The 21,424-nt window shown below is 42.2% G+C and overlaps 1 protein-coding gene across 5 annotated transcripts in view; it reads left to right on the top strand.

The window, feature by feature from the left end:
- Nucleotides 1-21,424, top strand: part of IMMP2L (inner mitochondrial membrane peptidase subunit 2) — a 1,848,527-nt gene that overhangs the window by 87,767 nt on the left and 1,739,336 nt on the right. Inside the window, exon 4 of one of the 5 annotated variants that reach the window (XR_012251223.1) lies at nucleotides 12,722-13,102. The exons of the other annotated variants lie outside the window; for them this stretch is intronic. The gene's annotated coding sequence lies outside the window, so the exon portion shown is untranslated. The remainder of the gene's footprint in view (nucleotides 1-12,721; nucleotides 13,103-21,424) is intronic. 5 annotated transcript variants of the gene reach the window in all.

Genomic DNA, 21,424 nt, shown 5'->3' on the forward strand with positions numbered 1-21,424 from the left:
CACAGTAAAATTTGGAGGTTCCATGGTTCCATCATGCTTTGGGGCTGTGTGGCCAATGCCGGCACCGGAAATCTTGGTAAAGTTGAGGAACGCATGGATTCCACTCAGTATCAGCAGATTCTTGACAGTAATGTTCAAGAATCAGTGCTAAAGTTGAAGTTACGCAGGGGATGGATCTTTCCGCAAGACAATGATCCAAAACACCGCTCCAAATCTACTCAGGCATTCATGCAGAGGAACAATTGCAATGTTCTGGAATGGCCATCCCAGTCCCCAGACCTGAATATCATTGAACATCTGTGGGATCATTTGAAGAGGGCTGTCCATGCTCGGCGACCATCAAACTTAACTGAACTGGAATTGTTTTGTAAAGAGGAATGGTCAAAAATACCTTCATCCAGGATCCAGGAACTCATTAAAAGCTACAGGAAGCGACTAGAGGCTGTTATTTTTGCAAAAGAGGATCTACTAAATATTAATGTCACTTTTCTGGTGAGGTGCCCATACTTATGCACCTGTCAAATTTTGTTTAATACAGATTGCACATTTTCTGTTAGTACAATAAACCTCATTTCAAGGCAGAAACATTACTTTGTCCAACAGTTATTACATATATCAAACTGAAATAGCTGTTGCAAAAACACCAATTTTTATAAAACATTAAGCTTAAGGTTAATAGGGGTGCCCAAACTTTTTCATATAACTGTATAGTTTTTTTGTTTTATCACTTTTTTCAATTAATTCATGTTTTGAAAATTTTTTTATGATTTCGCCATATTCTGCGAGCAAAAAGTTTACCAATTTTCCATCAGCGGAGCTGTACTCGGGCCTATTATTTTGTGGGACAAGCTATAGTTTTCATTGGTGCTATTTTGTGCTTCATGTGACTTTTTGATCACTTTTTATTAACTCTTTGGGTTACAAAAAGAACAAAAAAACCTAATTTTTTAAAAAATAACCCTTCAGTATAATTGGCATGTTAGCTGAAGGCTATGTGCCCACAATGCTGATTTAATGTGTTTCTGCGGCAGAAACACATTAAAACCCTTGTTAAGTTGTCTGCCATGTTTCCCAATGATAATCCGCATGTGCACATGCTGCGGAAATTTCCGCTGCGGATTATCATGGCGAAAAATCCGCAGCACAACCACTAATTGTGAAATCGCCACCATTGACTTGCATTGGACCGCATAACATCCGAATGACTACACGTACACATGCAGATATTATGCGATTCAATACGCGGATGGTACCCGGGTCTGAAGAAGAGGAGACTCTCCTCCAGACCTGTAGTTAAAGAATTAAAATAAAAAAAAACATATACTCACTTTCTGATGGCCCCTGTCTGCTCCCATCGGCGCTGCTGGCTCTTCGGCTGCTCGCGGTGGTGGAAAAGGACCTTCCATGACGTCATTTAGTCATGTGAAGGGCCATGCGACCGCTGATGTCGGCGGTTGCGTGACCTGTCACATGACTAAATGACATCATGGAAAGTCCCTTTTAGAGCACCGCGAGCTGCCGAAGACACCGGACGCACCGTAGAGGAGATCGGGGGCCATCGGAAGGTGAGTATAATGTTTTTTTTTTATTTTTCAACATTGTTATTCTTGTTATTTTACTATTTATGCTGAATTTGCAGCATTGTAACTTGGTCACACAACATAAATCCATGCCGGTTGTATGGATTAATATAGTGTGACCAAGTTGTCAAGTACTTTTCCAAGTAATGCTAAAATTGCATGGAAAAGCGCTTGACAACCCGCATGTGAAATCGCATGTTAAAAACGCTGCACAAACACTTCTACCTGCAGAAAAAACGCATGTAAAATCCGCATGCGTTTTTTCTGCCAGGGAGATTTCTGCATCATGGGCACTTAGGCTATGTGCCCACGATGCAGAAATGAAGCAGAAAATTTCTGCAGCCTTTCTGCATCTCCCTGGCAGAAAAAACGCATGCAGATTGTACATGCAGATTGTGCATGCTTTTTTCCTGCAGAATACATGCGGATCCACATGCGGATTCACACGCGTTTCCGCATGCAGATTGACAAGATCTTTCCAGGCGATCGCATCACTTGGAAAGTGCTTGACAACTAGGTCACACTATATAAATCCATGCAACCGGAATGGATTTATACAGTGTGACCGTAAAAATTAAGGGTATGTGCACACGATGCAGAAATGAAGCAGAAAATTTCTGCATCATTTCTGCATCTCCCTGGCAGAAAAAACGCATGCAGATTGTGCATGCGTTTTTCCTGCAGAATACATGCGGATCCACATGCAGATTCACATGCGTTTCCGCATGCAGATTGACAAGCGCTTTCCAGGCGATTTTAGCATCACCTGGAAAGTGCTTGACAACTAGGTCACACTATATAAATCCATGCAAACAGCATGGATTTATATAGTGTGACCCGAGAGAGTGTATATACTTACCTCCGATGGCCCGCGCTGTCCTGCTTTACAAAGTTCCCGGCTGCCGGCAACTTTGAATTGAAAGACCTGCCGACGTCAGCGTCACGTGACCCGTCACATGACTCTGACGTCACCGCAGGTCCTACAACTCACTGCAAGTGCCGGGACCCAAGCGGGAGCGCTGCGCGGGCCGACAGAAGGTAAGAATACATTTATTTTTTATTTTATTCTTTTTTTCAGCTTTTTTAATGGTACCTGGGTGTGGATGAGACTCTCCTCTCCTCCACACCCGGGTACCATCCGCATATTAGAACGCGCCAATAACGCAAGTACAAATGCTGTCTTGCGGAATTGGCGCGTTCTAATGCAAGTCAATGGCGGTGAAATCGCCGCGTTTCCGCAAAATTAATTGACATGCTGCGGATTTTTGACCGCAGCGTTAACGCTGCGGAAAAATCCGCATCATGGGCACAGCACATGCGGATTTCCATTGGGGAACATTGCTTCCCTTCTACCATGCGTTTTTCATGCGTTTCCGCGGCGTTTACGCAACTGCAAAAACGCCGCGGAAACGCATGAAATACGCATCGTGTGAACTCAGCCTAAAACAAATAAAGCTATACTCACCCCCGAGGCCCCGGCGTGGCTGCAGCGCTGCTTCCTGGCTGGTTCCCGGCTGCTGGCATATCGCGAGACAGAGCGGTGAAGAGCCTGCGGTCACATGACTGTGACGTCACCGCAGGTCCTCAAGCGATGCCTGCATTCAGAGAGAAGACGCCGGACAGGTGAATATAACTTTATTTGTTATTTTATTCTTTTTTTACAGGTACAATGGTACCCAGGTCTGGATGAGAGTCTCCTCTCCTCCAGAACTGGGTACCATCCGCACATAGAGACGCATAGAAGCCGCTTGTACAAATGTACAGTCGCGGTTTCTATGCGTTTCAATGCAAGTCAATGGCGGGAGTTCCGCTGCGCTTCCGCAAAATTAAATGACATGCTGCGGATTTTTGTACGCAGCATAAACGCTGCGGAAAAATCCACAGCATGTGCATAGAACATGCGGAATCCCATTGGGGACCATGGGGTGCGGATTACCTAGCGTTTAACAAGCGTTTATGCTGCGGAAATTCCGCAGCATAAACGCTTGAAAAACGCTACGTGGGCACCCAGCCTTAGCCTTATTCTGTGGTCTGTGGGTTGATACGATCACACGAATACCAAATTTTCATAGTTTTTTTTTTAAGATTTGCTACTTTATCACAAGAAATTACTTAAAAAAACAACAACTTTTTTTATTATCATATTTGAATACCCATAATTTCTTTATTTTTCTGTAGATGGAGCTGTATGATGGCTAGTTTTTTGCAGGGCAAGTTGTAGTTTTTGCTTGCACACTTTTTGGTACATACCACTTTTTAATCATTATGTTTTTTTTTTTTGGGTAGTAAGCATGAACAAAAAACAGTAAATCTTGATTTGTTTTTACATTTTTTTTACATAGTTCACAATGCAGTGAAATTGACATGTTAATGTTATTCTTCGAATAGATTCAATTAAGTTGATACAAAATTCATCACTTTATTTATTTTTTACTTCTTTTTTTTACAGGAAAAATCACTTAAAAAAGAAATCACTTTTTTGGTTGTCATATATTGTAAGAGCTTTAGAACTGTGTTAAGTCTTGTTTTTTTAGCATATTTTTTCATATTTCATATTTTTTGTACTGCATTGACAGTATGATATGAAAATTGTCAGTTTTATAGCATGGGTCGTTAAGAACATGTCAATTTCAAGTACGGTTTTCTTTTTATGCTAAACCATTTTATATTGCTAAAATTGCAGTTTTATGATTTTTAATTTTAAACTCTTAATACACTTAAAAACAATACTATGAAAATGTTCTGAAAAAAATGTGTTATTTGTATAAGCAATAACATTGTTCTATTGCAGTCAGTCTACCATTTTCTTTTTACAACACTTTTTACATTTTTTGTTTAGCATGTATTTTTTTTCAAACATTTTTGGCAATGCTTTTTCTCCCATAAAAATGAAATTAGTATTCTTGCAAATTCACATTGGCAACTGGGGCTATTTTAGACTCATACTTGTCATGTCCATTCAGGAAAATATTTCATCAGTCTCTTTATCATCAGAGGCAGGATAACAATGACAGCTAACACCTCTATGCACAGCAGATAACACAGGATCCACCATTTACAATAGGCAATGTCACAGCTGACCCTGCTCCCCCTCTCTTCACAATTGCTTTTTCACAGGCTCATTAGATCCTGAAACACAAAACATGGGATCTGAGTATGTTCATTGTTGTTAATGTTCATACGAATTTCTTGAAACAAAAGAAAGTAAGACTCAAAAGTCTAGTTCCTAGTGTGAAAATTGCAAGATTTCTCTTTTGTATTTTTATTATAAATTGTGATATGGGGAAAAACAATAGCAAAATAAAAAAAATACGTTCAGCACAAATACTTGATTTAAACAATTAGTGATTTTCTAATGATACTTTCCCTTTAAAGGGAATTTGTCAGCAGGTTTTTCCTATGTAATCTGAAGACAGCAGGAGATAGAGGCTGAAACACAGAATTCAGGGATTTGTCACTTGTCAAAGTATGTGCTGTCAACTAAGCATCTGTCTATAGACATTGTTCACAGAGAGCCTGTTGTGGGCGGGGTTAGCTTTCTCAGCTCTGCTGCATTCTAAATCTAAAAGCTCTGATTGTGTCAGAACCACTGCACCCAGTAATCTAAGTGATACATCGTTGGATTCAGGGTCTCTTTGCCTACATCATGCTGCTTTCAGATGAGGTTCAAAAACCTGCTGACAGGTTCTCTTTAAAGTCTTTTTCCAGAACTAAAATAATGCTGGCCATACACATTAGATGTCTGCCAGCTGAACGATTTCACTTATGACCGTCTTCTCAGTCGACACTCCCATACACAAGCGCTACGGTGTTCACTATGAGAAGCTGCCGGTTGCTTATATCCGGGAGAACAATGCGATTGGCAGTTCGAAATTGGAGACGCATGATCGGCATCTCTCGCTACCATTAGTCAGCCGGTAGCTCTGTGCTTATTAGACCGTTGGTCGAACCCACTGATATCAGTGGGGTTGTCTGACATTTGTATAATTTGCATGGGGGCCTAAAGAATGGGATTTCCAGTAAACTTTGACAAGACCTTACATTGTGCTAAATTAGGAACTTGCTATTTCAGCAGACCAATATCCTGTATCACTGTGGTGGACATTTATTATTGCAGTTATTCCATTTTCTGGCTCATGTAATTTCTTAAAAAAATGGGGTGGATCAAAAGCAGCCTTACAGAGTCACAAGAAAGTGGCATACATCATAGTACACATCTACACCAGCCATACGTAACTTTTACAAGACATTAGTCTTAATAACAGTCACCCTGCGTAATCTGCACTCAGATTGAGAAAATATTATCCAGTACAGCTTTAATAAAAGTGAACTTTAAAGGGCATCTATCAGCTGGTTTCTCCTCTGTAATCTGACAGCAGAATGATATAGGCACAGAGACTCTGATTCCAGTGATGTGTCACTTAGTATACTGGGTGTCGCAGCTGTGATGGAATCATACAATTCTCTGCTGCAAATCTAGCACAGGTCAGTTATTAACTCGCCCACACCACAGGTCTCTGTGTACATTGTACAGTGACAGAAAGCTGCTAATCAGTGCTGGGGGCGTGATTGGACTGGCAGGCATGAGGCATGTAGTGATTATCTCTTGGTGATTAAACACTGTATTAAACCAACAGAACCCAGCCATGTAAGGGACACATCATTGTTATCAGGGTCTCTTCCACTACATCATGCTGCTCTCAGATTATTTAGCAAAAACCTGCTGACAGATTCTTTTTAATAATCAAATAGAAAAAACAATGCTATGAAAATATTCTGAAAAAATGTGTTACTTGTAGGAGCAATAACATTGTTCTATTGCAATCAGTCTAGCATTAATGCAGTGATATTATGCTAAATAGATTTTATATCCTAACATTTTTAAGCCATTCTCCTTGAAACTTTGCTGATGAAATCTTAACACAAGTGGTTCTTGCTCACTGATGCCGTGTGGGCATATGGTGCTGTTAAAACAAGCTTTACAATATGTAGGTGCAGAATAGAATTATTTTTAAACAGAAACTAAGCAATAATCTGTGTTAAAGGAAAATGTAACTTTTTTTTGTGGGTATATCAAGGGCAGAAATATAAATGTGTATCTCCACAAAGGGACATGATTGTGTAATCATTTTTATGTATATTGATATAAAAAAAATAATTTATATTATAATTATATTAACTGGCTTTTGCGATGTGCACTTTGCAGGTTTTCTGATATATTTTTTTCTTTATATTTGAACTTAAAGCATTTATTCAGAAATTTTAGTCTATCATCCATCCTATCAAAACCAAAGTATGCAAATGTTTGATGTTAGCGCCAACATATTCCGCCGCACTTTACATTTTAGAAGGGACTTGTACAGACACAATACAGGCATTACAGAATAACAATCCCATAAATCAACCGATACCAGGATGAGAGAGGGCCCTGCTTGCAAGCTTACAATCTATATGATAGCATGTTTATATAAAACCTGCATGCATTGTTTTTTTATGTTGCCAAATTTTAGACACAAATAGCCAGTCTGGCCTTACCGCCATTGGACAGTGCCTGATATGGGTTCACTGTGTTTCAGTCTTTAAGTGAAAAAATGTAGGTTGTTTGAACAGTGTGTGCCTACATGCTTCATTTTATCAAGACTATGGGGTGAAACTATCAATTCCTCCATGCCAGTTTTTTTTGCATGAAAAGTTCAAAACCTGCAACAAATTTATTTAAAAGTGTGCACACTATAATAACTTTGGCCTATGTTACTCCAGCGGACTTTTTTTTTAAAAGACCATTGTATAAAACACCAGTTTTGCTAAATTTCCCTTTTTACCTGTTTCTACAATGCGACAAAGGAGCCATATGCTGCTCACGAGTTTCTGTTCTGTGGCCTCTACTATATAATAAATACAGTATAACAATGGCTTTAGTGGAAATTAAAAGTGCTGAGTGGATAACACCGGCTTTATGTGGTAGATGAATGGTTCTGTATTTATGCATTGAGAAACAGTATATCCTCACTTATGACTGACTTGCCTCCATCTTACTTGGACATCTGCTTTGCTCCTTGATCGTAAAAACCTATTTATAGTTTTTTTAGGATTTCACACCATTAACTTAAAATCCCAAATCCTGTTTTCTAGCACCTCTACCATTCTTGTGAGAGGCACTTCAATTTTTATGAGAATAATCAGGGAAATTTATTAAGAACAGCATATAAAAGGAATGGCAATGATGAATCTATCACATGTTAAAAACAATGCCGGGTCAGGAATGTTGCTATAATCTAAATGTTATACTGTATAATTGGATTTAGTAAGAATCCATAGATTTATAAATATTGTGCAGTTTGAATAGTTTTATACTCTTCAGGTTTTTTGATGTTTTGCTCCATTATGCAGTGATAAGGATAACTAAAATCTCTGAAATGTTAAACAGATTTTCTAAGACTTATATTTTTTATTCCATTTTTATGACCACTTTAAAAATAATAAAATTAGTTTTACTTACCCACCGCAAGTTCAGTGCTGCCTCTCTGCCGCTGCCCCAGGTCTTTGTTCACAAGCTGCAGCAGTGATGTCACTACATCAGGGTGCTTGATCGAGTATTGCGTGGTTCTCGGATAAGAAGCTTGTTTCAATCACCTGAGCTGCGCATCGCAGCGGTGTATTCCCCTGCTGGGAGCACAGAGACCCCTCTGTCAGTGAGAAAGACTCCTCCGGAAAAATGCGGGCTCGAGTTTCACATTCACTTCCATTATGATTGCAACTCGAGTTGCTCACGTCCGAGTATCCGACCTACTTGATTCTAGTACTGAGCACTCGAGCATTTCAGTGCTCGATCATCACTAGAATGCACATGTTAAAAAGACAAAAAATGTCAAGTGAAATAGTATTCGAGCACAGGGTGAGAAAGTGAATAGTGCAAGTCTCTGTGGACAAGATCGAATAACCCTGATGAGATATGGATTCCAAAGGTGCCCAGGGGATCAGGGTATAATATAGAGGCTCACCCACCATCCAACCAATGCGCATTTTGCAACTGCTTCATCTGGAAGACGTGCTCCTGATGATTTACAGTTCACACCACTGCATGTTTGCGCTGCTGGTCTGAACTGTGCACTGTACTATATTGTAAGTGAGGAGTAATGCAAGCATGTGCCTCTTGCATAGAAAATCGGTCACCTCGGATTAACTGCACAGGTGTCCGATAACCTAGGCAGTGAACAGTAAACTATAGAATTAAAAATCTCTCCATTTTTGATAAAGGAAAGGATTTTTAATAAAAGGTAAATTGCAAAAGATGCTTGCTTTTACAAGCACTTCACAATTTTACCCTTTTAATAAGTAGAAACATCCTCATTAAGTGACTTAAGGGTATGTGGATGCGATCCAGAGCCGCTGCGTGTTATGCTGCGTCAAACCCACAGCGGCCAGATGTTACAGAATAGTGGATGAGATTTCTAGAAATCCCATGTCCACTATGCTTATCTGGGCACCTGCGGATCATCCGCGGACACGGACATGCGGCGTGTCTTTCCAGACCGCAGCATGTCAATTTCCCTTGCGGGTCCGCATGCGGGCTTTCCCCATAGACTAACCTCTATGAGGAAAGTCTACAGGTGAAAGAAAAAAAATTGCCCGGCTCATTTGCATAATGAGCGCAAGCCGCATGGCTATTCCGCAGTGTCGGGGCCGCAGCCGGCTCCGGACAGTAAGCACATACCCTAAAGGGGTTTTCCCACAAGCAAAAGGTGATTTTAATCAGCAGATCTTGGAATAAGAATAACTTCCACAATTGGATGTGTTTAAATAAAATGTTCCTGTGCTAAGATAATCTTATGAATGTTCCCCTGCTGTGCACTGTGTAATGGCTGTGTCTGACTGTACAGGAACATGGTCTGATCATACCACAGCTCCTGGGCAGGAGGGGAAGCAAAAGAGTATACAGACATTACAGCAGGGGACCGCAGATGATTCTTTCTGGGAGGTAAAACATTTCACTGCCTGTTTATAAACCATGTTTTATCTCAAAGAAAGAATCAGCAGTGATCCCGTGCTGTAATGTCTGTATACTCTCTTTTGCTTCCACCCCTGCCCAGGAGATGTGGTATGATCAGGTCAAGTTTCTGCACGGTCAGACACAGCCATTACACAGTACACAGCAGGGGCACATTTATAAGATTATCTCAGCACAGGGACATTTTATTTACACACATCCAATTGTGGAAATTATTATTATTACGAGATCTATTGAATAATATGTACTTTTGTTCATGGGAAAACCCCTTAAATGCAATTCTCTCATAGAATATATTAAATGCTATTCATATGCTTCAGTTACCACTTTCTTTGTGAAAGTTGTGTTATGCTGTCTAATCAGTGCCAACAGTGTCCGACTCTGCAATGACATGTTTCTTTGACAATTGCAAAGGTAAAACCCAATTTATTCATACAAAAATAAAAATCTGTGGAAAGGAACAATGGAGACAGCGGCATACTGTGCTTCTCTGTACAGAAGATCAACATTCTACTTTTTATTTCTTTCCAGCGGGTCCCTAAGGCGGATCTACATTGTGACTACTGTCAGGCACATACCGTATTTTTCGGACTATAACACGCACTTTTTTCCTCCAAAATTTTGGAGGAAAGTGTGAGGTGCGTCTTATAATCCAAATATTGGGGGGGGATGGTATAGCAGCAGGGCACAGAAGGCAGCAGGCGCCTACTGCAGCCTACACTGTCCCCGCTGCTAAAGAAAATGAATATTCAGTGCTCCCCTAGCCCATGGGCGTGGGGAGCACTGAATATTCATTCTCCTTAATAGCAGCACACAGTGTAGCCGCGCTGTGACTCCTGCTGCTGCCTGGCGATCACGTGTGCCCGCTATTAAAGGGCATGAATGTTCACCCCCTCTCCACGCCCATGGGAGTGGAGAGGGGTGAATTTTCATGCCCTTAAATAGCGGGCACACGCGATCACCCGGCAGCAGCAGGAGCCACGCTGCGGCTACGCTGTGTGCTGCCTATTGAGGAGCATGAAGTCACTGCTCCCCACACACACAGTCCCGGCGTGGGGAGCAGTAACTTTTCCAGCAGCTGATCTCACCTTGTGAGCCGCGCATGGCAGTGACGCCATGCGCAACTCACATGGCGATATCAGTGCAGGCAGACAGGACGCAGCGCTGGAGGAGAGAGAAGGAAGGTGAATAGGATTGTTTTATTTTTTATGTGCAGCGTGATGGGGATTAAAGGAGCCATGCATACCAGGATAAGGATGAGGGGGCCATGCATACCAGGATAAGGATGAGGAGGCCATACATACCAGGATAAGGATGAGGGGGCCATACATACCAGGATAAGGATGAGGGGGCCATACATACCAGGATAAGGATGAGGGGGCCATACATACCAGGATAAGGATGAGGGGGCCATACATACCAGGATAAGGATGAGGGGGCCATACATACCAGGATAAGGATGAGGGGCCCATACATACCAGGATAAGGATGAGGGGTGCCATGCATATCAGGATAGGGATGAAGGGGCCATGCATACCAGGATAAGGATGAGGGGGGCATGCATACCAGGATAAGGATGAGGGGGGCATGCATACCAGGATAAGGATGAGGGGGCCATACATACCAGGATAAGGATGAGGCAGCCATACATAGCAGGATAAGGATGAGGGGGCCATGCATACCAGGATAAGGATGAGGGGGCCATGCATACCAGTATAAGGATGAGGGGGCCATGCATACCAGTATAAGGATGAGGGGGCCATGCATACCAGGATAAGGATGAGGGGGCCATACATAGCAGGATAAGGATGAGGGGGCCATGCATAGCAGGATAAGGATGAGGGGGCCATGCATACCAGGATAAGGATGCGGGGGGCATGCATACCAGGATAAGGATGAGGGGGCCATGCATACCAGTATAAGGATGAGGGGGGCCATGCATACCAGGATAGGGATGAGGGGTGCCATGCATACGAGGATGTGGGTTGCTGTGGCATGAGGGATGAGGGGTGCCATGCATACCAGGATGGGCATTGCTGTGCCATGCATACCAGGATAAGGATGCGGGGGGCATGCATACCAGTATAAGGATGAGGGGGCCATGCACACCATAAGGATGAGGGGTGCCATGCATACCAGGATAGGGATGAGGGGTGCCATGCATACCAGGATGTGGGTTGCTGTGCCATGAGGGATGAGGGGTGCCATGCATACTAGGATGGGCATTGCTGTGCCATGCATACCTGAATAAGGATGAGAGGTGCCATGCATACCTGAATAAGGATGAGGGGTGCCATGCATACCAGGATAAGGATGAGGGGTTCCATGCATACCAGGATAGGGATGAGGGGTGCCCTGCATACCAGGATGGGGATTGCTGTGCCACACATACCAGGATGGGGATTGCTGTGCCATGCATACCAGGATAGGCGTGAGGGGTCCCATGCATACCAGGATAAGGATGGAGGGGTGCCATGCATACCTGGAGGGCGATGGGGGCCACATATAATACGAAGGGGTGCATATATTACCTGGATGGGGGATATTATCAGAATTACCCCTATTCCAGTGTCAGCATCAGACCCCCTTAACAGTGCATCGTGACCACATTTTTTGCTTACATTTTTTTCTATTTTCCTCCTCTAAAACCTAAGCGCGTCTTATTGTCCGGTTCTATTATAACAAGCCAGATGCACCATTGGGTGAACACAACTGATGCTAAAATAATTTTGTACTATTCATGTAAATACCAAACAATAAGACGTACTCCCAAATTTGAACTATATGAAGAATCCTTAAACAGTGCATAATAGTTTAATTATATCATTCAAAAATGATATACGGTATGTAGAATCCTAGAAGTAACAGATGCACTTTATACCCTATGATTTCAGAGAGCTAAGAAGAACTTAATGTATTTGTATGAGAAAACTGTGGATACAGGTTGTGAAACTTTATGGGACCGATTCATTATTACATTCTGGCATTTTGTGTAGTTTTTTTTTAATGTTTTTAGCATTTTTTTTATTTGTGCCAAATTCTTCTTTTTAATTTGTTCCCTTTTGAAAACTTTTATGAATGTTTTTCCTATTTTTTTTTGTTTTCCAATGTTATCTTGTTTATTTCTTTCCAGATATTTGCAGATAATTCATCAATTGCAAGTTTTTAAAAGATGCTACATTTTTAACATGTTTAGAAACGTACTGTAAAGAACAAAAAAGGCAAAAGACAAAAATAAAGAGCGTTTTTTATTTTATTTTGCGCAACATTTATTAACCACGTGTTCCAGTTTGAAGACTTTGGCGTAAGAAATGCCAAGAAATACCACAAGACAAATAAAAAATCAAACTCAAAAAAAATAAAAAAAAAGCAGTTGATGAATGAGGCCCAATCTATTACAGCAATTATACTATCCTACCAAGGATACTAGTCTGATCTGAAATTCCATCTGGGTTACTATGCATTTCAGCAAGAGTTTCTCCTATAAGAGGAGAAAATGCTTCGCCAGCCACGGGTAAGTTACTGAGAACATAAAAATTATCAAAGTCTTTGCATTTGTTTCCCTAGAAAATCCCATCATTATGCATCATTTACTGTAATAAGTGATATAATGCATTGCCAGGAGAAAAAGATAATTGCTGTGTATGGCCGGTTACCGTAGTTCTAGGTGTTTGGGCTCACAGGTATTGTTACATACCACTTGTGTAATAAAACATGTTGTTGATCTGATAACAAGGAAACATAATACCTGTTTTTCTCCTGTAGAATGTTTTCCAGTATCCAATATGTTTGCAAATAATAACCTTTCTGTGAAATTGTAGAAAATGTCCTGATCTCCGACTGACAAATTATTGTGCTTGCATTATTACATTATGTATGTTGATTATGTCAGGTTTTCTGATGTGAGAGTGCTTAATACTGCAGATATTTATACTTCAAGGGTGAAGGTAACATTAATTATGCCATTTTCCTAATGACCATGAGGTTAATGGCCCACCAAAGGAGCTGAACAAAGCTGTGGCAGCACTTTACAGATAATGACTTTTCTGCAAGGAATATCTTTTTTATAACCTGCTTATGTGTGTAATAGGTCAGACTCGTATTCTCATGTTGATATCAGTTAGCCTTGCTCTCAGCCAGTTGTAATGCCTCTTATTTTTACTTCCATTTTTTCAATTTATACTGACAGGACAGTCATACGTGAACAAATGAGTAGACAGGAAGGCTTTGCTTGTACAAAGAGATGATACAAATTCTAAATATTACACAATGGAGAAAAACATTCCCAACTTAAATATCTGTAGCTTCTGATCTCTCCTCAAATTTATAACAGGAGGAAAGGGAGATTAAAATAACTTACTGTAGAACAAAAACAGAATAAAAGGAAGGACAGAGGAGGGAGGGGGTGGCCGGAGTCAATATGGCAGTGAAGAGGGCAACAATCGGCACCATCAAAAATATCTTTTAAAACTCATGGCAAAAATCTTGCATTTCCCACCAACAAAGTTCATTTTATTCAATAGATCTTAGAATAAAATAATTTCCACAATTGGATGTGTTAAAAAAAAATGTTCCTGTGCTGAGATAATTTTATAAATGTGCCCCTGCTGTGTACTGTGTAATGGCTGTGTGTGACATGCAGGAACATGGTCTGATCATACCACATCTCCTGGGCAGGGGGACCCCAAAGGAGTATACAGAATTTCTGCAGGGGATCACAGCTGATTCTTTTCGTGAGGCAAAACATGTTTTACCTCAGAGAAAAGAATCAGCTGTGATCCCCTGCTGTAATGTCTGTATTCTCTCTTTTGCTTCCCCTCCTGCCCAGGAGATGTGGTATGATCAGACCATGTTCTAGCATGGTCAGACACAGCCATTACACAGTACCCAGCAGGGGCACATTTATAAGATTATCTCAGCACGGGAACATTTTTTTAACACATTCAAATGTGGAAATTATTTTTATTCCAAGGTCTTTTGATTAAAATCTACTGTGTTTGTGGGAAAACTTTTGAATTGCCCCCATTATAATTCGCAATCCCATGTGTTAAGTCACCGCCGTGGGCCCGCGGCCACAGGCGGCTTGAATGATGCTGAGCCCGCCTTGCCGCATGACGTCAGGCAGAGCGGACCCAGCATACATAGCGCGGGCAGCCGGGCTCGTCTATTTAACAGTTATGCTCACTCACGTCACTACGCAGCCTCTCCTAGCCGGCCGCCGCGGCCACATGTCGTCTCCATCGCGCACAGATACTGGGCCCGCTCTGCCTCATGTAGTCAGGCGGAGCGGGAATGGCCCCGGGTACCATCTGGAGCACAGCGTCAGGGGTACGGGAGCGAGGTGAGTATGTGTTGTGTTTATTTTTTTTATTATATATATGTATATATCCAGCTATGGGGGCTCATACTGTATATAACCAGCTATAGGGGCTCATACTGTATATAACTAGCTATAGGGGAGGCTCATACTATTTATAACCAGCTATGAGGGCTCATACTGTATATAACCAGCTATGGGGGCTCATTCTGTATATAACCAGCTATGGGGGCTCATACTGTATATAACCAGCTATGGGGGGCTCACATTGTATATAACCAGCTCTGCGGGCTCATACTGTATATAACCAGCTATGGGGGCTCACACTGTATATAACCAGCTATGGGGGGCTCACACTGTATATAACCAGCTATGGGGGGGCTCACACTGTATATAGCCAGCTATGGGGGCTCATACTGTATATAACCAGCTATGGGGGCTCATTCTGTATATAACCAGCTATGGGGGCTCATTCTGTATATAACCAGCTATGGGGGCTCATTCTGTATATAACCAGCTATGGGGGCTCATACTGTATATAACCAGCTATGGGGGCTCACATTGTATATAACCAGCTATGGGGGCTCACACTGTATATAACCAGCTATGGGGGCTCACACTGTATATAACCAGCTATGGGGGGGCTCACACTGTATATAACCAGCTATGGGGGGCTCACACTGTATATAACCAGCTATGGGGGCTCATACTGTATATAACTAGCTATAGGGGAGGCTAATACTGTATATAACCAGCTATGGGGGGCTCATACTGTATATAACCAGCTATAGGGGAGGCTAATACTGTATATAACCAGCTATGGGGGGTTCATACTGTATATAGGTGGTTGTCAGCATACTTAATAGTGCTCAATATTAAGTTATACAATTAATGATATTGAGCACAATGAATTTCAGCCTATTGGTGCGGCCTCCACAACAGGCACGGTCTCTCATGTGGCCACTTGGGAAAATTGATCTCCCACTCCTGCTCTATTTTGTATAACGCTATGTTATGTATAATGCTGTACACAAGTGAAAAATTTGCGCTGTCTGCTTTTTTTCCATCTACAGATATGCACCAAACCACCTGTGTGTTGCTCACATGACCTATCACATGATTTATCAAAGGGGATCATGTAACATGTCACGTGACACATCAGGTACCCAGGGGGAGGGCCCGCCTTCTAAATTGCCCGGGGCCCTGGCTACCCTTAATCCACCCCGCCTATGACCATAGTTATTTGTCATTGGACGGTTATCAGACCCATTTTAATTGTTCAGGGAGGCTCGTCATCAGAGCCGGATTGGCCATCTGGAAATTCTGGCAATTGCCAGATGGGCTTGTATCTGCGCTGGGCCGCTCTGTCACTTGGTGTCTCCTGGTATCTTTTGCTGCGCAGGAATCAATGCCTCACCCCTTCTCCCACGAGTCCCACGTGACGTCCTTTTCTTCACATTCATGTTAAGCACGTGAAGGATGAAAGAGTAGATGACTCCTCAGCCAGTCAGCATGATCATTACCTACCGTCAGACAGCCTCGCAGGAGCAGGCTGAGATGCGTAGCTTCCACACATTGAAAGTGTTAGTGCAGGAACCCTCCCCCAGTCCAGCTGGTGAGGACCTTTTTCCCAGTGTGCGGAAGGACATGTTAGTTGAAACACTTGTCCTCTGTTCTGTCCAGCAGCTCCTGCCTCTGATCTGCTGTTCCCATCTTGCTACACATGATCTTAGGCGTGCGAGCCATGGCACATGACGTCACTGCCATGTTCCCCCAGTCAGGGGCACGTCAACGTCAGCTGCCAGCCTCTGATTGGCCAGCGGCGTATATGGCAGCATAGGAAGCCAGCAGGTTCACTGCAAACGCAATACATTTCAGCAGGATGTGTGCCGTTGTCGCTGGACCCCCCCCAATTCTGGGCCCTGGTGCAGCTACACCGGCCATATGTCCACCTCTACCATTACTGATCCCTGTGGCACCCCACTCACCCCACTGTTAACTGTGACCCAATCTGAGTGTGTTCCTTTAATAACCACTTTTTGTTTCCTATCACTGAGACAGTTAACCCAGTTACACATATTTCCCCTGGTCCCATTGCTGTCATTTTATGTATCAACCTTTTGTGTAGCACCGTGTGAAGTGAATTTGAAAAGTCCAGATAGACAACATTCACTTTGTTTCCCTGGTCCAATCTAGAACTTACCTCCTCATAGAATCTGATCAGATTAGTTTGCTGGACATATCCCTCATAAACATATGTTGATATTGGGAAATTAGGTTATTCTTATTGAGATACTCCAAGATAGAATCTCTTAGAAAACCCTCAAAGATATTGCCCACAGTAGAGGTTAAAGTTAACCGCCTATAAATTCCAGGCTCAGATCTTGTCCCCTTCTTAAATATTGGTACCACATTTGCTGTGCGGCTGTAATGCTCGTAGGTGAGGACCCACTGCGCCACGGGCTGGGATTACTCTGGAGGGATGTGACTAGGTGTCTACTGAGTCTTCATTAGAGCCTCTGGTGGTTAGGATAGGCTGGGCTGCTGGTAAACACCAAGTACCATTCAGGGCAGTTCCTGAGACTGCAGCAGCAGACTGGAGGGTCAGAGAGACGGGTATCCAGGTGAAGGAGGACGAGATCAGACGTTCTGAGGTCAGGACAAGCGGCACAGGTTCAGGATAGAGAAAGTGACGCTGCTGATTTCAAAAACTCAATGCATTTCAAATTCTTTAGTGTTAAAAAAGACACAGGGGCGTGAGATTTACATATATGTAAGAAGCAAAACATGCAATGATTAAGACAGTCGCTTAAATGTATTTGCATACATTTTTAATGGTTTTTAGAGATGACATTGCGACTTCCTTTTTCTATTTTTGCACAATAAAGTATGGTTTTTATTAGAAGGTTCTGATGCTGTTTCTTGCTTCTGCCTACCTCTCGCTGCATTACAAGTCTTTGTGCATGGATCTTCTTATGGCTGAGCTGACTTTTTTTTGCCTTTTTGAGTATATACATGTCATCCACTCTGCTAGAACTGTAATACTTTTTTTTTGCATGCAAATATTCAGCTAAACTTAGCCTAAATGGGTGCGTCTCAAACTCAGATGCAGTAGCTGGTTGTAAGTGTGGTGAGGTGAGGATTGGGAGGCGGTTATCATAGAAGGGATCATATGCTGCACAGTGTTTCCCGGGGAGAGTGAGGAAAGTACAGTATGGCAACTGGGGGACATTTTGAAATCGGAAAACTCCTTTAACGCTTGCAACCTCTGCTGCTTCACTGCAACTCAAACTGTGAAATCATTCAGTAAGGATTTAGGGCACTTTTACATGGCAATATTTTTTATCAGTATTTGTAAACAGATGCTAGGAGTGGATCCAAAATACAGAAGATGTGAAAGTGTTATTATTTTTCTCTGTTTTGTTCCTCTCTGGTTCTTAGCTTACAAATACTGATGTAAATTACTGCCTCTTCTCTGCCTCTTCATACTCCCCAGAGCAGGGTCAACCCCTGGGGCAAAACTGCCTGCGGCAGATGTCCAGATGTATCACTCAGTGATATATGATGGACCCCGACTCACAAACAAAATGAATCAGACAGAAGCATACAAAATAAATACACAAAGCATTGCAATTGGGTGTCAAACGTTCTCAACTTTATTTAAAATCACATGACACCGAAAATAGCACAACCCCCGACTCACAAAGAGTCACCCTCCAGGACTCAGGAGAGGAAAAACCCCTGTGGAGGAAACCTGTAGGAAACCATGGCTGGAGGATTGCTCTTCCCTTGGGCTTAGAGAGGCGGTGCCGATATAATAGAGTTTTAGAACTTGTACATTTTACCAGATTTACAGAGAAAAACATAAATATAGACTATAAATGTGATAAACTGGATGTGGGAGAGATCTGAGTGCGATATCTGCCACCAAATTGATTGCTAGAACGAATTTGGTTGATCTGATTGCCCAGGTGGATGGACCTGGATGTGTAAGGGAGAAATGGAACAAGTCTCATGAAGTTGGACACTCGTTTGCAGTTTGTTATGGATAATCCCTAATATGAAAAATAGCCCCTCTCCCTTCCTCCTCACCCCTCCCCTTTCCTCCTCACCCCTCCCCTTTCCTCCTCGCCCCTCCCAATTTATCACCCATTAAAGAAATAAATCCATCCATGAACACCCATATGAGACCAGCTCTTTGTAGAGGGTAACAGAAGGGAATCCTATGCTGGGGATCCCCCTCTGTTACCTTCCCATGCACTCTGGTTGTCTAAAGCAGACAACACCTTTCCCTGCTAGAACCTCCAAATTACACCAAGGTCGACACGTTACGTGGGGTGGTCAAGCTCAGGGTCCTCAGGCGCATCAGTAATGGCACTGATCGTGGCAGCGTGCCCTTCTTTTATGGAATCTTCTTTAAGACCCTTGTTTATGATCTCAACAGTTGTCATGGTTACTACAGGGGCTATTACTGATGCAGGGCCCAAGTATTAACCCTTTCATCATTGGTAATTTGCTTTCATTATAGAGGCAAATAACAAAACTTGTTACCAAGCAGGCTCCTTATCGTTATGGCTTCCCGTAGGCACCATAAGAAATACAGATTACATATTAAACGTGCAAGTTTTCCAACAGTGGTTTGCACTTTTTATATCCAGAGATTGGGTTTATAACTAGCACTTTACAAAGGAAAAAAGTAAGAGGAAATAATATTATAGGGAATTGCATTTGAAGCATTTTCCTAATGTACATTCTACATAGTTGCATAGTTATATAGGTTGAAAAAACACCTAGAACCATAAAGTTCAAACTATCTTCAAGGTTATACCTTTTCTATTACTAGATTATTTATAACTCACAATGTCATGTTTTGTTAAAGTATCCAGACTAGTGATGAGCGAGTATGTTCTGTTAACCCCTTCGGCGAGTATGCTCGGGCCGAGCACCGAGTAGTTACAGCAGTTCGGTGTTATGTTTGAATCACTCCCGTGTGCATGATTTGCAACTGTTTGACAATTTTAATACATGTGATGAATGTGTCAGAAATAGACATTCCTTACATGTACTAAAGCTGTCAAACAGTTGCAAATCATGCACACGGGAGTGATTCAAACATAACACCGAACTGCTGTAACTACTCGGTGCTCGGCCCGAGCATACTCGCCGAAGGGGTTAACAGAACATACTCGCTCATCACTAATCCAGACCTTTTTTAAATGCTGCTATAGTGTCTGCCATTACTACCTCTTATGGTCATCATTCCACATTCTGACTGCTCTAACTGTAAAGAACCCTTTCCTATTTAGCTGCCAGAATTAGTCATCAGAAGCACATAACCTTGAAATATGCAGTGTTTATAGACTACCCATTATAAAAGTGTTTAATGTGCTACTTACTACCATGTTTTAGCTAAGATACAAGACATACAGTGGGAACGGAAAGTATTCACACCCCTTTAAATTTTTCATTCTTTGTTTCATTGCAGCCATTTGGTAAATTCTAAAAAGTTCATTTTTTCTCATTAAAGTACACTCTGCACCCCATCTTGACTGAAAAAAAACAGAAATGTAGAAATTTTTGCAAATGTATTAAAAAAGAAAAACTGAAATATCACATGGTCATAAGTATTCAGACTCTTTGCTCAGACACTCATATTTAAGTCATGTGCTGTCCATTTTCTTGTGATCCTCCTTGAGATTGTTCTACTCCTTCATTGGAGTCCAGCTGTGTCTAATTAAACTGATAGGACTTGATTTGGAAAGGCACACACCTGTCTATATAAGACCTCACAGCTCACAGTGCATGTCAGACCAAATGAGAATCATAAACTCAACTGCCCAAGGAGCTCAGAGACAGAATTGTGGCAAGGCACAGATCTGGCCAAGGTTAAAAAATAATTTCTGCATTACTCAAGGTTCCTAAGAGCACAGTGGCCTCCATAATCCTTAAATGGAAGAAGTTTGGGACCACCAGAAGTCTTCCTAGACCTGGCCGTCCAGCCAAACTGAGCAATCGTGGGAGAAGAACCTTGGTGAGAGTGGTAAAGAAGAACCCCAAGATCACTGTGGCTGAGCTCCAGAGATGCAGTAGGGAGATGGGAGAAAGTTCCACAAAGTCAACTATCACTGCAGCCCTCCACCAGTCGGGCCTCTATGGCAGAGTGGCCTCTCCTCAGTGCAAGACATATGAAAGCCCGCATAGAGTTTGCTCAAAAACACATGAAGGACTTCCAGACTATGAGAAATAAGATTCGCTGGTCTAATGAGACAAAGATAGAACTTTTTAGTGATAATTTTAAGCGGTATATGTGGAGAAAACCAGGCACTGCTCATCACCTGCCCAATACAATCCCAACAGTGAAACATGGTGGTAGCAGCATCATGCTATGGGGGTGTTTTTCAGCTGCAGAGACAGGACAACTAGGTTGCAATTGAAGGAAACATGAATGCGGCCAAGTACAGAGATATCCTGGATAAAAACCTCTTCCAGAGTGCTCTGGACCTCACACTTGGCCGAAGG

This window comes from Phyllobates terribilis, unplaced genomic scaffold (genome assembly GCF_046119375.1).
Source record: "Phyllobates terribilis strain yellow unplaced genomic scaffold, ASM4611937v1 Scaffold_11__3_contigs__length_659146591, whole genome shotgun sequence".
In the NCBI taxonomy this organism is placed as follows: Eukaryota; Metazoa; Chordata; class Amphibia; order Anura; family Dendrobatidae; genus Phyllobates; species Phyllobates terribilis.